The sequence below is a fragment of the Syngnathus acus genome, chromosome 21, assembly GCF_901709675.1.
Source record: "Syngnathus acus chromosome 21, fSynAcu1.2, whole genome shotgun sequence".
Taxonomy (NCBI): Eukaryota; Metazoa; Chordata; class Actinopteri; order Syngnathiformes; family Syngnathidae; genus Syngnathus; species Syngnathus acus.
Genome location: NC_051105.1, coordinates 2927964 through 2944044, shown reverse-complemented (window position 1 = coordinate 2944044; position 16081 = coordinate 2927964).

Sequence of the window (16081 nt, the reverse complement as noted above, 5' to 3'; positions counted from 1 at the left end):
TGTGCGTTTGACATAATAACTGACACATCTTCATTATCATGTCTAGTTTGCCAGGTTGGACGTTTGGCAGACCTGACAATCTGGTTCTTAAATGTAGCATGGACCTTAGACCAGGTCTAAGTTGTGGTGCAGGTGGTGTAGCACAATTTTGATGGATTTAAACTAAATGCAGACAGAAAGATTCTGCACGTCACTTGTCACGTGGTGGATGTCATCATATTTCACTCATAAATGTGGCAACAGCGTGATTTGAACCCTCTGAATCCCCAGAAATGTATTTATTGAATGTGTTAGTATTAACATCTTTATTATTTTTTTAAATCAGCCCCAGCTATGCAGAGCGGGTGGAGGGGTCACAGATGGACACAAATGATTCAGGCAGGAGTGGCAATCTCTAATCAAGTTCTGCTTGTACTTTCAGCACTTTCATCTGTGCGCCTCATTGGTGCTGAATTAAAAGGGAATGAAGGGGCCCCTTCAATTGGCTGGGAAACTCGCCACTCCCACAACAGCGCAAACGCCCTTTTCTAACTCGAAAATACCAAAAGACAAAAAAATGCAGGGTATCCATGCGCGCAGCTATAATGCACTCTGCGCTACTCATGTCTTATATATTGGGGGGCAACTTTTTTGTGCACAGCTAAGCATTTTTTTTTTTTAGCAAAGTCTAAATCTGATGAGTGAAGTTGCAATTACTTCAAGAGAGCTAGGAGGAGCATGGAGTCTTCTTTTTTTTTATAAAATGAAAATCTTATAGACTAAAGATGTAATTTTCAGAATAAAAGAGAATTTATGAGAGTAAAGGTACCAGAATAAATTATTAGCACTAGAACAGTAAAAATGAAATGAAGGAAGTTGAAGAACAGTTTTTTTTTTATTTAAAAATGGCAATTCGTGACAATAACTAACTAATCTTTCAATCTTCAGACACAAATGTTCTATTTTCAAGGAGAAACTTTATTTTCAAGAAAAATAGTTCAATTCGCACAAGAATAAAGTCAGAGTATGAAGACAAAAAAGGAATCTTGTGACAATAAAGTCATGTTGGAAAAAAATTGGAACTGTAAAGAGAAGAATAAAGTCGGAAACATATGTCTGTGCCAAAAGCCTCTGGGATTATTTTTAGTATTGCATGATGGTCTGGATCAAATACGTCCCCACACCTTCTTTAAAAGATAAAACTCACGCTCAGAATGTTTCTATGTACTCCAAAGTTTGCATCCAGATTTCCTGTTTTGTCTAGATGCCAACTGTGACCTACTCTGACTGTTGTAATATTTACTTTTGCGGAGCTGCTTTAATATCATCTGCATCATCCATAGGCAGGGTGACAGACTGAAACTCAGTGAGCGTTATTTTTCAATTTGCTGTCGCGTGTTTAGTGTGGACATGTCTGTCTTGCTTGTACCACTGACTCAGATGTGGGAGTCACAATCCAAGCTGCACATGGCCCCCGGCCCTATTTGACAGCAATAAAGTGCTGACATTGAAACTCAATTAAATTAAGAAAGTAAGCCAGACTTTAGATGCAGGACTTTGCCTTCTCACCATTTTTTACTAGCATGCCATAAATCTTTGCATAAAAGAATTTAAAAAAAATTAAAGTGTTTCTTCTACTTTTGGGCAAATACGTTGAATGTACGCCGATTCAGGAGAGACATGATGTCGTTTTTTTTTTCACTAGTTGACTCAGTTCCAATGTGTTTTGATAACACAAGTTTTGTCAAAATACTCCAAGGATCATTCATTCTAACACCCTTTACACACACGCCTTCTTGTTTTGCTGAAAGCAGCCTTCTATCTATCTATCTATCTATCTATCTATCTATCTATCTATCTATCTATCTATCTATCTATCTATCTATCTATCTATCTATCTATCTATCTATCTATCTATCTATCTATCTATCTATCTATCTATCTATCTACGTATCTAAGGTCAGAAATCGAGTTTCTGAAATCTTCAAACAAACACGCCTTAACGGACAGAGCTACTTGTGCATTTAAATAACATGATTGAAACCGCGACACACATTGATGACAAGACACAAATTGTTATAATTGTCACTTGTTACTTTTACTTTTTCTGATGTACAAATAAATGTACATGGTCCAGCCAAAGTGACAGTCCATGACGTTGAGTAGTGTTGAGTTTGATCCAAACATATGATACCATTTTTTTCCCCACAAGTGCGTGGGAAATTTCTAGAGTCTGGTTTTTATTTTTTATTTTTATTTTTTATACATTTTAAGAAGATGGGAGAATGTTGTCACATGTACTTAACAGCCAGAACCTGCCAGAAATTCCTGCAACTCCTTCAGTGTTGCTGTTGGCCTCTTGGCAGTCTCCCTGACCAATTTCCTTCTGGCCTTTTAATCGGTTTGGGAGTGACATCTAGTACGTGGTCATGTCACCATTGTGCTATATTGCCTCCATTTGGTGACTATATTCACTGTGTTATTTAATACATTGGACATTTTTGTACCCTTCTCCTGACTTTGAACAATGAGATCCCTTTGATTCTGCAGAAACTCTGCAGCCTGTGTCGGAACACGTGACTACAAAAAATGTCTGGAAAAGGATACTAGAACAGCCAAACCGTTAGGGTTAGGGTTTTAGTTTGAGATACTCTAAAAAATGGAAGCTGAGCGCTGACTCTCTTTCAACATAAGTTTGAATGTGAATTCTGAACACTGGTCGTAAAAGGGTGTGCTCACTTGTGCAACTGCAGTATCCCAATTGAGTTGTACAGATTATAGGTCACATTGATGTTGGAAGAAGATTTGAAAAGATGTACCTGTCTTTTTCTCTCATTTGAAATGGGGTGTGTAGACTTTTTATACCCAAATTATCTTGAACTTGTGGTGAGTGGACTGAGCAAGTTCATCTTAATCAGCCATTTGCAGATACATAAATATATATTTGAGAAAAATGTCAATATAGTGCCAGCTGCTGGATCTGGTGGTGCGTTCCCCTGCTCACCTTTCCAGTAAATGCAACTGCGGGTTAGTCCAGAAATGTTGATTAACCTAATTAGTAACTAAACTAAATATTAAAGTGAGTAATTCATTCCAATTAGTTATATAAAAAGATACACACACAAAAATCACCCCCAAACAGACTGAAGACTAATTTTAGGCTAAATTTGTAGAGTTTTATTTTTTTTTTTGAAGATTTTTGATCATCCACATTTAGGTCATGGACATGTCCCCATAGTTGTAAATGTGTCTGTCCTCAATTTATATGATACTTTAACGCTTACCAGTTTGAAGTATTGAAATTAACTTGAGAACAAATCTCAAAACGCTTTTGAGTGCTCCAAATGTATAAAAAGGGAGAAACGCTGCCGCAACCCCCTCCCCCAACCCTTTCTGTGGTAGAAAGCCATCCTTTATTTCAACATCTGGGAGTTTTTTGGGTTTTTTTAGACAATAAAGAGTGAAAATAGTCAAAATGGATATATTTGAGGAGGCTTGTTTGGTTCAAATCCTCGCTGCAACAAATAAAGAGCAAAATACCAAATCTGTGAGAATCGGGCCACAGTCCTGATTGTACTGCATTCGCTCAGAGCGGAGAAGTTTTGAAATTGAAATTGTGGTATTTTCATGCCATAGTTTCACAATTAAAACACTGCTCCTTTCTTAATATAGATCAAAAGCAGTTGAATTTTGTGGGGCCCCACCTTAACTTTTGGTTACCGCTGAATCACAACTCTGTATGGAATACTTCTCAGAAAGAAATCAGGCGCGTCTCATGGCGGAGTGAGCCATATTCTCTTTCATCTCTACATTGATTTTTCTTATGAAAAGGGGCTGTGTTAAATCAAAATACATACTAAAAAGAAAAAAAAATGTGCCAACTCGTTTGAAACTGCCACCTCTCTCTTTTATTTAACACTTTTAAAACCATGTTTCCCAACGTCTGTGGAGCCGAGGCACATATTTTAACAGAGAATCTCATGGCGCACCACCAGAAAAAAATATAAACATTTAAAGTCACAACATGGGTTCATTGTTTGCCATCATGGCACACCACCAGAAAATAATATCAACATTTAAAGTTACAACATGGGGTCATTGTTTGCCATCTGCCATCCAGTGAAAGAATATTTGATTGTTCTCCCTTTCACTAAATCTTATATGTCACTGGCATACAGTAGATGACCAAATTGTCAAAAGTTGATTAAAAAAAAAAAAAAAGAGAAACTGGATCATCTCCTGCTACACACTAATGTCCTATGCAGAATTACTGATTTAGACTACAATGAATCCCTTCATAGTCACAGTTGATGATTCAAGAATTTGCATAATCCCTGATATTTTATTTTCAAGGGGGGCAAACTATCCTTCATTTGCTGAATAACACAACTGTCTGCTCTTTTTGTCTTCAGGACAAAGAAATATGCATTTTTTGGCCACTATGTTGTGGCATTTTAGTGGTAAAGTGAGTTGAGGCACTTTATTTAGACAGAAGTACACTGCACGTCTATCCATTTTCTGAACCGCGTATCCCCCACGAGGGTCGCGGGCGTGCTGAAGCCTTTCCCAGCAGCCTTTGAGCGGTAGGCTGGGTACACCCTGAACTGGTCACCAGCCAATCGCTGTTTGGCACTGTACAGTGGCAGTGAATGCAACTCACTTCACAATAAGCAAAATATAGGGGTGCCTCTCCCAGTGAGCTGTTAAACTAAACAGAAAAAACACAAATGATTCCTTGTGTATTTAAGACAACCACATAACGTTGCTTTAGATCAGTCAGTTTTATCTTAAGGATAACAAACAATGTAAAATGGCACGGGTGAACTAATGAATAGCATGGGTGTTGCGGAATTAATACTTGAAAATGGATATTTGAACCAAACAGTGGCGCAACTAATCTAGACAGATCATAATGCAGCATTTACAGAACATATTCTTTCATCTCTACGAAGAAGGACTAATTTTATATTTGGAAAAAAATACTTGGAAATGGATATTTGAACCAAACAGTGGCACAACTACTCTTGATAGATCATAATGCAGTATTTACACAACATATTCTTTAATCTCTACGAAGAAGGACTAATTTTCCTGCGGCTTTCGGAAGAGCTGAAACTGCACGTCTGTATTATACTGCCCCCACGTGGCCAGGGCCTAAACACCAGAAGGAGGGGTACAATGTTCAATGAATTGAAGGAAAGAAAAATTGCAAAAAACGTGTAATTCTTTGCATCATATTTATTTATGACACCACTGTAGTTTCTTTAAGTATACTATTATAGATATGTAGGTTTTGGGGTATTTTTATTCATTTCAATGGGCAAATCTGATTTGGGAAACCACTGTACGTATTTGGGAAAGAGCGCCGTCTTGTGGTGTAGAGAGCTTTACACTTTTTTTTTCCATCGAAAGGGGCTCTGTGTTAAATATGAAACATTTATGGGAAAGAAAGAAAAAGTAGTGCCGCCTGGTGGGGCAGTGCCTTTTATTCCTTTGATTATCTTATTTAGGGTAGTTGAATCATTACTCTCACTGTACTAAATTAAAACGTCCATGTCCGTGGCCTTAACGCACCGTGTTGGTTCGTGCAGAAGTTGAAGCTCATAAAGGGTCAATCTGGCCGACCAATCCCCCCCACCTCTCTCTCTCTCTCTCTCTCTCTCTCTCTCTCTCTCTCTCTCTCTCTTTTTTTTTTTCTTTCCCTCCCCCCTCTCTCGCTCGCCTCAAGAGTACGTTGCCAAGTCGGCCAATCAGCGACGAGCGCTGCTGCCCGCCGCCAGCCAATAGGAGGGCCAGCAGACTCTGTCGAATTTGAATGAGGAGTGTATCTTTCGGCGCCATTTTCGAGTGAGCAGCGATCGCTCGAGCAGCTGCTGTGTTTTACAGCAGGATGCTGCGGACGTAAGAGACGGAGAAGCAGCCGTCACCGCCGCTTCTTTCCCTTCTTGTACGGACAAAAAAATAGTTTCAGTGACGGGACAAGAGAAGAAGCGGCGTATCGATGGTGAGAAAGGTAATTGCCGCCGTGCGACATTTTCATTTTGAGTTTTGACGGAGAAGGGGGTGGTGGTGGTGTTCGAAGCAGGAGAGCGACTGCCGTGGAGAGACGTTAGTCTTTTTGGCCAGCTTCGTAGCTACTAGCAAGTTAGCTTAGCGTGTTAGCATCTATTGGGAGCGAAGGAGTGGCGGGGGTGGGGGCACGACAGAAACGCGCAAAACAGCCGCTCCATTTTCCACCGATTTTTTATTTTTTTTGCTCCGAATACGGGTGCGGTTGCATGTCGTCGACGGCGAGGTGTATCTGCTAAAGTTTTGAATCAAAAGTTGGATCTTTTTTTTTTTTTTTTTTTTCTCGGTTTGAGCGGGAGGTGCACACAGCTGCCAGGCTCGCTCGCACGGAGCCGCGCAGTGTCAACAAATGCACCCGGAACCTCCTCTCACTTTTAGGAGGGAAAACGCACAACCGCAGATCGGACAGAAAACGCGGGTTTTATTTTCCTCGATTGACCCCACCGTTTAAGATTAACAAATTAAATGGGTCCATCAAATAACATTCATGGTATTTAAATAAAATCTGTTGTTATAAAATGGGTGGGCAAAGTATGGCCTGGGGGCCACACACGGCCCACTGAGAATATACTACACATTAAGAATTCTGTAATTTGTTGAATTAAATTAGCTCTTTATTTTTACCTTTTAATTGTTTGAAATGTTGTTGTTTTTTATTGGTCATTGCTTATTTGGGTTGACTGCAAATAATTACATTGAAAATAAATCAATAATTTATTGATGAACAAAAAATCATAAGCAAGAAACAACAGACATCACTCAAAGCTTATTACACAGGACTGGACAAAAATGTTTACAATTTTAATAAAGTATATCAAGAGCATAAGAAACAAATATTACTAAACCAGTGAGAAATAAACACCAGTTTTTCTGCATCACAAATAAGATTTTGTGGCATAAACTAGTAATTCTGCAGTAATCCCTTATATTAATTATGAGTATGAAGTTATTTCCTGTTAAGATAGCAATTGTGTATCGTGGTACATGCAGTAAGGATGGGCTTGAGTCTGAGTCCATGTCCCAATAAATATATGGATTGGGTGAGTGTAAAAACCGCACCAAATCATCATGTGATGTACTGTACGTACCGTGATGTACTGTATGTACTGTACCCTTGATGTGAAAGTGATATTTTGTTATTGAAATAGACCATTTTACTTTTTTTTTTTTTTACCTCATCTACAAATGACCAGGCCCATCTCTGTTGAAAAAGAATAAAAATTGAATATGACCATTAAACGCAAATGTTTGCACACCCCTGGATTAAGATGTATTCAGATCTAGACTATCCACTCTTTAACCTTTAAACATGCAGATGGATATTTTATTGCAGGATCCACTCTGCCTTAAATGCTTTGTCTATTCACGCAAATAGGTTCTAACAATTTCATCGAAGAGAGCCACTGGCTCTGACATCCCTGTGGTATTCAGATTTCACCCCCCCACCCTGATTCAAAGCAGTTGGCTGGAGACTTTTAAAAAAAAATTCAGTTTTGGATACTACAAACTTCATTTTAACTACATGGCCACGCCTTGCATTGATCTCCCTAATAGGAGTCATTTTAGTTTTTATGAAATATTTGCACAAATGTTTCCTCTTGTTATACACATTATTAACATTTATGTGCTAGAAATTGTCTACTGAGGTTTTGATAATTTGTAGAATAGCACAGCGGGCCGGATTAAACGCTCTGACGGGCTGTATATGGTCCATGGGCTTTAGTTTGCCACCCTTGCATCTGAAGGAAGATCAGTTAATATGTTACGTAGTCATAGGCCTCCATGTCTTTTCATGGAATTATAAAGTTTTGAGTTGTTGGTGTTATTTCTTTTTTACTCAAATATTTGCGGGATCATATTTTGAATCAATTTGTGTGAATTTCAGAATCCCCCCCCCCAAGGTGGTTTCTGGAGTTTGCTGCAAATGACTTCATGCGATTATGGAGGGACTTTCGTCTCCCCTAGCAGAGCATAAAAGCATGTGGGGGAGGAAATTGCTGTTGTGTAAAATCTATAATTTTGTGTGTTGGCGGGGGGTTCACAGGACTCACTCCACCAAAGGGGGGGGGTCATGGCAACTTTAAATGACGTTTATTTTACTCGCACACGTGCAGCCTTGTGTGTGCTGTCATGCTCCAGTGTAATGTTCGCATGATTTTAGAAATTTAGTCCAGCTATGAAACCACTATGTACATCGAAACAATTGTCTTACCAATCATAGGGAATTTACTTTCATTACGATGTGGTTCATTTATTTAAATACTTCAAATCCCCCTTTTTTTTTCTTTTTTTTTTCTTCTTCTCTCAACTAAGCCAGCGTTGCTATTCAAATCTGTCAAAATCGCTCAATATTAACAATATTACTTTCATTTTTACACAACCCCGTTGCTTTGTGTTGCTCCAATTTTAGTTCTGATATGTCGAGTCCAATCTCGTGAAGCGTGTGCAGCAAGTTGTAATAGTATCATCAAGGCTCTTAGTAATAATCGTACATCATGTTGTAGTAATCCAGTCGCCTCGTGTATCACTTTCTGTTACACGTCACGGGTAATATGGCTATAGCAAGGCAAGGTTTTCAAACTTATCCAGCTCAAACGTATCGTGTTGATTTTATGCAAACACACACACACACACACACTGATGATGAAGAGCACAGCAAAGTCAAAATAAAAGCCAACAAAATGTATGTGCTAGGTGACTATGTTGCTTGATATTGTCTTGCATGTTTTGAAATTGGCCACCCCCCTTCCCCCAATTGGAAATAATATAAAGCAAACAAATCTGATCCGGGGTCAAACAGTCATCGTAGACGTTTATGAACTGCACAGACATTTTCTCTAAATTCCTTACCGACATACAAGTGCGAATACTGTCATGTGAACTAGTGGTAATCTGTTCCAAGGCCAAACTGTCACCATCATAAAGAATCAAAGTGGACAAGAGTTTTTGCATTCTTCGCTTTCATCGATGTATTCTATTAAAAGTCTAGAATGATGTAAAACTACACGCCCTTTGACAACACATGATGGGCTGGGGACGGGAATTTTTTTTTTTTTTTTTTGCCCCATAAAAAAATGGTGTGTTGTGTACAATAGTATTTGTGTTGGTAAAATGTTAAAACTACTGAGCAATGAGAATAATTTCCAACTATGATTTTTACACTTTACCAGCATTGGTACACAAAAGAAAATATCCAACCTTTTGAGGTTAATCCTTTTAGATGCTCACGTGATGACCGATTAAACTCCCAAGTTTTGTTTGACTTTTGGGTGTGCGTTCATGTAAATAGATCATTATTAATGTTTTAGTTAGATATAACTATTATAACAAAGGTGTTCGTTTTCCCCGTTTGACGACCTGTTTGCTGCCATTCATTTTTACAACAGTCTTCATAAAGTGTGGTGGTGCCGTTTCAGACTGTGTGACATTCTGTGACTCATCACTCTGTCTTCTTGCCTGACCCCTTTGGCAAAATGGACTCCCGCCCGCCCCCACCGCAACCCATCGTTTCGTGGTGTGTCTTCTTTCCTTTCTTCATGCTCACATGTGCTGTAATCCCACAACCTCACCTCCCCATCCTTCGTGTACACCCCTGTAACTTTTTTTCCCTTTCTGCACCGCTCAGCACAAAGTTTACGCCGTCTGTCTTCCATTAGAATTAGGTACAGCACAAGCTGTCATGTTTGCATGCCACTTCCCGCGTAGACAAATGCCGTAATTGTGTAAATAGGGCAGGCTGTCCTTTATGTGTTAATATTGTAGAAATTATTGGACAGTAGTTAGCTTTTATCCATTATACACGGAAAGAGAAATAACATTAAGGCAAAAAAAAATTCAAGTGACTTAACTGCTTTACTACTTGGTTTTGATTTGCGCCAGCATTATTTAATTTAGTCAGCTGTGGGGAACAAAACAGATTTTTTTTTTCTCCTTCTGCAGCCCTTTTGCCAAAAAATATGAGCATATGTTGTGAAAATGGTCAAAAGAATGAAGCGATAATCTCTCTACGTTGTAATTGAACCCGTTGTAATCTTTTTGTAATTGACACGCTTCTCATTATTTTTAGTTATTTATTAAGATCCTATTCATGATTTAGTTATTTGTGCTTCATGTGCTTCTATTGAAACAATAGAGTGTTGTTTTTTGGGGGCATCTGGTAAACGGTTGGTTAGTTATTTAATTTAGGTTTTTTTTAGAGCGGCGACAAGTGTCATTGGTGTGCTTCTGCTTATTTATTTATGAGAGGGTACGTAAGCGGTGCCGGTGAATCCCTTCCATTGTAGGTCATTTGAGGTAGCGCTCTCACAGTGTGTAGCGAGATGCGTTCTCACTGCACACTTTGCCTTTCTGCTACCAGCCTTCTCAAGCACCTCTGTAAAAAGTGCCTGGGAAATTAATGTTGTATTTGTAAAAAATACAAATAAAACACAAGACTGGGATCCGACAATACCTTGTTGGCGGCAATGTTGTTTTTTTTATCTTCAACTTTCATGCCCCCTTGATTGGCTAAGTGCCGTTCCCACTGGTCGCCATTTGTGTGTCATCTTCACACATTGTTTAACTGAAATATTTGGTTCATTTGAAAAGTAAACTCATTTGGACTATATGGGTGTACCACTTCCCTGCTGTGGGATTGGAGTAAAACAATAAAGGGAGGAATGCCGGCAAGAAAAATAATATTGAAAGAATCGGAAGAATAACATACCACAATATGCCATGGAAGTGATGTAAAACTTAGTGAGGGAAAAAAAAAAACGTTTTGCTAATTTACCATGATGACAAGATTTGACCAATCCAGTAGGACAGAAATCGGATTATTTTCTCCCTCTTGTCTGTGGTAAAGTCCAGTGGTACTTTGCCTTACGAGTAACCCAAGTCAGGACTGTCCAAGTACTAACTATTCCCAATTTGATGTATATATGTATATATTTTTATTTATTTATTTATTTATTGTCTTGAAGGCAAAAGATGGCATTACACTTCACAACAAACAGTTGATTATTCTCAGGGGTGGAGATAGCGTATCCATGTCTGCACAGTAGAATAGCGGGCAAATTCATAAATGTCTAGACTCCAGAGAAAATTTACTCTCTAAACTAAACCAGAAATGAACTACTGTACACTACGCACTGCATGTCAGGGGGGTGACCTATAAGCTTACGCATAGTAACACAATATGAAATATTTATTTGTAGTGTTATTCGTTTCCTTGTCCAATCGAGTTTTGATTTTGGCACTTGGGGTCTGCACAATAAATGTTTTTTGAAATTACATTACAGTCGGGTTATTTAGTCTTTTTTTTTTATCAATTTAGTTCGGCGTCTAGGCAAGAAAATGCAGTTTGCTGCTATACACAGTGTCTAAGAAGAAACTGTTGGTTATATTTAAAAAAAAAAAAAAAAATGTTTGTCATATTATTTTTCGTTTAATAAAATCATTTTTGGGGTTCCTTGAAAAGAAAATTGCCCCACAAAAATAGAAAGTTGCACAATTCCTTTACAAATCTGCCCCACAAAGAAAAAAAAACCCATTTCCAGCTTTGACCCCGTGAAACTCTTTGGTTTTCAGTCATATCGCCTTATCTGTGTCAATGAGCCTACTGCCACAAAATAGTGTTGCACCTAACTTTTGTGTTGGTGCGACCAAGACAAAACGTTGGGCGCACCAGTCAACCATTGCACAAACTTAGAGTCTAGAGCCCTTGCACATGCTAACACACAGTGCAAATGGGCGGACGAACAAAAGTAGCCTTGATGTTGAGATAGTTGCAACCCAATGAACATTTCAATACTAACGGTGCAGCAACACATACAGACTAACAATATTCACAGGCACATTTATCCTCTGTCAATGAATATTTCTGTATTTTATTTTGAAATGCTTTGTCCTTGTTATACTGCCCCCTTGTGGCTAATATGCCTAATTCAGCTTCCACAAATCAGAATGCTGTGTTTGAACGAGTGAGGGCGCTCAGAGCAAGTCTAGTACAAATCGACACTGCATGGTCCCTGGAATACTCCGCTGGTGCTGCTGTATTAGAACTATGTCATTCCTATATCAAATCCACAATGTACATTTTTGATGCACAATCGTCACAATAATTAGGTCAGGATTGCTGTTGAACCAGTTTGATGTTTTTCTCATGACTTCCTCAAGTCAAAGTCAAGGCTTCCCATCCAGTGCAGTTTTGTTCTTGATTCTGTTAAGCACATTTTTATTTATTCAACTACAGCAGGGGTGTCCAAACTACGGCCCGCGGGAAGAGAAGCGAACGCGCAGCGTTTGAAGTCCCATCGACTTTGTGTCATTACTAAATTGTCTTCACTTTTTAAAAATATAGCTATTGCTAGCAATTTTTATTCCCATTCATCTTTTTAAACTATTTGAAACGTTTTTTTTACTAGTCTCTGATTTTAAAACTAGTTCTTCATCCGTTTGTTGTGTAGCCTATACTGTACGTATATAGAAGACGTTGACAGTCATAATGGCTCTCTGAGGGAAACTATGACTACAATGCCGCCCACCACAAAAATTAGTTTGACACCCTTGGTTTGCAGTATTGCTGACACATTTTTACGAGTAAGCCATCATTGAACTTTCCTTCTTTTCTCACCGTGATGTGATGAAAACAAAGTCAGCCCCACTTGCTCTGAGAGACGATGACATTCGTATAACGTCGGTGTCACAGAGCGTAACTTGACCCTTGAACTGCAGGGTCAGATGACTCTTTGAGGCCACTGAGTGGTGAGCAAACGCTGTAGTAAATGGCTTAAAAGGGCTCAGCCTCAAAGGCCGACATGTCTGGACATGCTTCCTGAAAAGGTTGGCAGGGACAAATTAGGGAGAGGTTCTAGTTCTCGAAGGGTAGGCTGGGAAGGCTCTTGGCATTTAAAAAGAAATTAACTAAGAAAGCAAACTTGTACAAGACTCGTTATCCTTACTTGGTCGGTTATGGTTTTCTTCTTTTGTAGCATCTATGACATGGAAAATAGCAGGGCAGGGAGCTGTACCATTTGCAATATACAGTGGAACCTTTAAAGCAGAACCCATTTCTTCCCATAGGAAACAATTGAACATAAATTAATTTGTTCCATATCTGTCACGTTCATAAAGCCTTCAACCGTATGATCAACGTGTCAGTGTTACGCAACAATCAAACATGCAATTATATAGTAGGGCCCGCCCGATTAATCGTTCTTCTGATTATAGCTCCTTTCAAAATAATCAACATGGGACCAAGTTTGGCCCATTATTGTCTCTCATAAAACATTACATCCACACATGGACTAAGTTGTTGTACGCCTCGGTTAATGAAAGAAAAACCCGCAATGGTCACAGAAGTAACTTGGGATGTGACAAAAGTAATAATAAATACAAATTCTATGAAACGAAAGTCAGGCATTGCTTTTTAACCATGCTTCAGCAGGATTCTTAATAAAAAGTAAGTGAAAAGAAGTGTTGGATCGGCCTTGACTTTAAGAAGAGCATGCTGCACATACTATCACTTGATCAGTTTACAACGGCCCGGCATTCGTGTGTATTTTTGAAAGAAAGATGTTATCAGGCCCATTGGAAATGACTCTTCATTTCAGGTCCATTGAGACCTCTGCTGGTAAAAACACAATCTCATTCAATACACAAGCATTATTGGTTTCCCCTGTCACATCCCCCCCACCGCCAACACGCAGACACACTTCAGCTTTACATAATTATGTCATGTGCATTGTGACACACAGAGAATAAATCCAATGCCTGTCACATGAGTCATCCGGAGCTCGCATCCATCTGTAACACCAATGCCCTGGTTCTTGGCAAGGATGCACCTTCATGTGAGAGGTCATGGCACCAAGTGATTGTTGGCAGATTAAATCTATCCTAAAGTAAAGACATTTGTTAATGAATCATTACAGGGAAGCTTTTATGATGTACTGTATTTCAGGATGCTGATCAGCTATTTTTTCCTCACACACATATAAGCAAGGTATTTAGTGGCATTTTAACATTCTGTGCAAACTGTTAGTATTAAAACAAACTGACATCTAGAAAAAATATGAAGCGTTGAAAAAATCTTGTTTGAAATATTCTTGCGGCACAAGTAGGGCTGCCATAAACTATTTATTTTGCTAGTCGACTAATCAATAACGTTAGTCGCAATTCAAATTGCGGCATGTACCTGCTCTTATATGACCATCGGTAGTTTACAGCTTGAATTCTTCTTCAAGGTATGTACAACTGCAAATCGCGTTCCGTCAGACGCACTTAAGTTGTGTGATGACTACAGCTAGCTTCCAGACACGACTGTCTCTGTCAGAAAAGAAATCGTGCTTCCATTTTAGATGCTCCTTTTTGCCATGAAAGCATGGTATTCAGTATTTTGGGTGAAATGCGCTTGGACTTTCTCTGTTGCTACCATGGTTGAGCCTTGCCGCTGAACCAACTCAAATGCTTCTGTTTATATCTCACATGACCCAGATTACTTCTACTGCGCATGTACGTCACAGACCAAGCATATGGCCAGTGGGAGATAAGGCACTTTCGAGATAGATATACAGAACCAACTAAATAAATGCATTTAAAAAAAAAAAAAAAAAACGACTCACCGACAATCCAAATTAATTATCAACGTCGTCATGATTAGTCAACTAATCTTGGTAGCCCTAATAAGGTGGCAAAAAAAATTGCAAATGCTGAATTGCGCAAATGCTAAAGTGGTCTTGTTTAATTTGATGAATGACAATAGTTTCAACGCTGAACTTTTGTTGCTACTAAGTATGTCACTTTTCCATTTTGTGTTTCAGGCCGCCCCATGCGATTAAGAGGACCCAAGCACGTCGACCCGTTATGTTGTGGCAGTGCCGTAGCAGCACGGAATGGTTTGTGGGTTACACTGAGATGCAGGCCATACCGTGCTGCCACAGTGAAGCCCGACCCGCTCGTCCGGATGGCACTCGTCGTCGCTCCGCCGCCTCACTTGCAGCGTATCGGCGCAGGTCACTTGACTGTAGCAGCACGTAAATATTGGAGTGGACTCTCTCAGCCGAAGCCTCCAGTATTGATCGTGCTGCTGAAGCAAAGATGACCACTCACTCACAAACGCATCCACCAAAGTAAATCCTGTTTTTTGTTATCCTGTATTAATGTTGCCATGAATAAACACGCTGGATATAATATATGATCTGACTTTGGTGTCCTCTTATTTCCTCAATAGCAACCATTTCACCGATGACGAATAAATGCCATCAAAAAACTCAGCTCAACATTCACTACAAACCCCATTTGTTGCTCACCAAAAAAGCAAGACATAAATATTGCCTGAACATCCCCACAGTTCCCTGTGCACAATTAATGATTTCATACATGCACAGATGGTATCTTTAATCGCTCGACCATTTTGTGTCTATGTTTGCTGCATGTGGCGAAGACTAATTTGTTTCACCCATTTTTCCATAGGTGTGAGGTGTTCTTGTTTGAAATGAACATTTACTGTTTTTCCAGAAATATTCCCTCCTTTAATGTCCAGAAGTTGCCTAAATGAACATCAAGAGGCAATACAGTAAAAACGATTGACTCCAACCAACCTGAATAATGAAGAAAATCTATGACTGCTTGATGATCAGTGATCCATTTTGGCTCCCAATCACACACTATTCGGTACATTCATTATTAAAACCTACCTAGAACACATGAGTTATTCAAATTAAAAAAAAAAACAGTTTATGTGACTTTTAACCTACATATTTTGAAAAGTAATTGTGAACATTTGCGCTCGGAAGCATTTTTTTATTATAATCAGGACTTCGTTAAATACTGAAATGGCCACTGATACGCCAAAGTCCCCCACGCCTTCATTAAATGCCTTCTTTTTTTTTTTTTTTAAACATTGCCGTGTGTTTATACTTATACAGATCGCTTTTAAACATGTAATTCTTAAGATTTTTGCACTTCGTTTACATTTATGTACATTTATTTTCGGCTGAACACTCGTTCATTCGTTTTTTCTTTTTTTAAATGCATGACAATCGGGCGCAGTCTC